The sequence below is a fragment of the Aythya ferina genome (assembly GCF_964211825.1).
Source record: "Aythya ferina genome assembly, chromosome: 12".
In the NCBI taxonomy this organism is placed as follows: Eukaryota; Metazoa; Chordata; class Aves; order Anseriformes; family Anatidae; genus Aythya; species Aythya ferina.
Window position 1 is genome coordinate 2,300,259 of NC_140308.1, and position 2,689 is coordinate 2,302,947.

Here is a 2,689-nt window from a genome sequence, read left to right on the forward strand (position 1 = left end):
TCCCGATGGCAGGGATTTTCTTCAAGGTGGGCCTTGAGTAGGCACATGCCCTTGACCCTCAGCCGTATTTGCTTTTAGAGATGTGTGGCTTTGAAATGCTTTCACCAGAATCTGTGAAGGCATTTTTTAATGTGATTCTTTTTTTTTTTCCCTTCCTCCCTATTTTACATGTTCAGAGCAGAAAATTTGCAGCTCAAACCTGGAGAAGACTGAAGAACCTGTTTTTTGATCTGTTACCACACACTATTGTGGTGTATATATATAAAAAAAAATACTTTTTCCTGGGTATCCTGGCATTCCTGGAGTACAAGCAGCACCACGGTTCTCTCTGTTCACTGGGCTTATCTCTGCCCTCATCTTTCTATAAGATCAGTGTCAGGATACTCTTAACACAGGCTCTTCCTAAAATTGCAATGCGTTTTTGGTTGTTTTAGTTACTGTGCTGTCAGCATGTCCTCCTGTTTAATCTGTGCCGTTAATTCCTTCCTTGCTACTGGCTTCAGAAAGCATTAACAAGGGAAAAATAAATCAAGTATTAGAGCACAAAGAAGACTTGTGGGAAAAAGCTTTGGAGTCTTTTCTGAAGCTTTCATGCCTGTTATTCTTTACTTTGCTGATACAGCTGGATTTACCATCCTGTTGAATGAGCATATTCCAGACTATTAAAAAAAAAAAAGTAAACCCACGTGTTCTTTGTATAGGTCAAAACTGGATGTGGGCTGCCAGATATAACAGCACAGAACACTTCATAGCAACAGAATGAAATGTGCAAACACTGGCAGAGTCAAGCTTATGCCATGTTCCTTATCAGCACTCAGTTCAAAACCCCCAAACAAAGCAGAAACAAAAACCGAGACGGAAATCAGAGTGTGTGGACATCTGTGCTTGGCAGCCCGTGCGTGTGCGCCTGGGCTCAGCCATGTTTGGGAGCACACATCTGCCCTCCAGCTGGGTGAGGATGTTTGTGTGAACGTGTAGGCGTACATCCGTGCATGCCGTGTGGGAATGTGGTTTGCTCAGGGTGATGGGAAACTTGGGGAAAGAACTCACCTAAGTCACTTCTGGAGACGTAGCTTCAAGTCTTGGGGCATCTGTACTCTCACCTCACTGTCTTTAATCTCCTCTACACAGCCAAGTGTCCTTTAGATCCTTTCGAGGAAAACACATCTCTTAACATTTACACCATGGTGGCTCTGGGGAATATTTATCCCTGAGAGGTTCACGCCATGGTTCATGCTTATATTGTGCTTTACATTTTCACAGCGCAGTGCAAAGTTTTGTTTGTCCTTTCATCCTCTTTGTTTCCACACAAACCATGAGAAACCAGACAGTATAGTTCAAGAGATCAGAGAGCTCACACCAAGACTGTTCTGCCCCACGTAGTTCCCTGTGTGGTGACTAGCTCCAAATGACCCTGAGCATCTGACAATCACAAATACGGAAAATAAAGTTTTGAGAGTGGAATTTGAGCTCACAGAGCTGAGGATCTGCATGCTCGCTTATAGAGCACGTTTGGTGAAGAGGTAGCCTTTTCCGTTTCAAAGTCTCCCAAAAAAAGAGTTCGAAGATTTGGCCCCAAGGGGATCCAGTGACCAAATTCCTGGAGACATCAAGAGGGGACATGTTTTCACACACTGGTTTCTTTTTGAGGTTAAAGACCAAGAAACAGCAGGGGGACTTCCTAGACTGTGCATAGAGCCAGGGAACTCAGCAGAGCGCTTCTAACTTGTTGGCTGAGAAACTGCCCCGTTCTCTTGACCTGGTCTCTTCGTGGCTTTCTGTTCACTTCCTGGGTATAAACATTTGACAGGCTGCAGCTTTAATTGTAACCACAGTGTTTTCAGAATGACCAGAGAAACAAAATCCTGGTGAAGATGTACATTGTCCGCAACCTCAAAACATTTTCCCAGCTGTTCCCTTCTCCCTTCATGCTTCGGGTTGTTTCCAAGATGTGAGGTTCAAGTGTAGGCAGATGTTGAAAGCACGGGAATTTTACTGCAATTTCCATGGCACATACTTTATGTTTCGGTTAACCTGTGAGCATTGAGCGGTACTTTCAGTGGATATCCATGATGGTTTTGGGTTAGGCAGTGGGTTGAACAGTAATGAAAACCACCCTGCCTCTAGGCAATTCAGGCTTTTGTGGGAATTCAGTGAAAAATGTAATTGTACTCCTCTGCAAGTGAGAAACAATAACAAAAGTAATTGTAAAGCACGGTGGGATGAAGGAAACTTCCAGCTCAAAGATGTATTTGAACTTGAATCATGTTTACAGTGTATGCGCTGGTTACGTGTTCAAAGTCGGTGTTTTCCCAGAAATTCTACCCGGGCTCAGCATCTATGTGAAATACCACATAAAAATATGAATTGTTCTTCTTCTCCATCATTGAGGGATCACTAACCAGCAGCTGCCCAGCATCGTTTTGCAGCACCCGCTGTTTCTTTTGGCTCACCAACATGACAAACTCTCTTTCCATAACTGCTGCTGAGAACGAAAACACTCGTGCAGCCCCCAACCCCCCAATACTTCCATCCCACATTTTACTTTTATTTTTATCCAGTGCATCCCCCCCAAGGCTGAACCCTGGGGCCACCCACAGCCCCTCTGCTTCCATTTTGTGTGAGGGAGGGGGCCATTTTGTGGGTTCAACTGCCTCTCCTCAGGGGAGGAACACAAAAAAATAACACA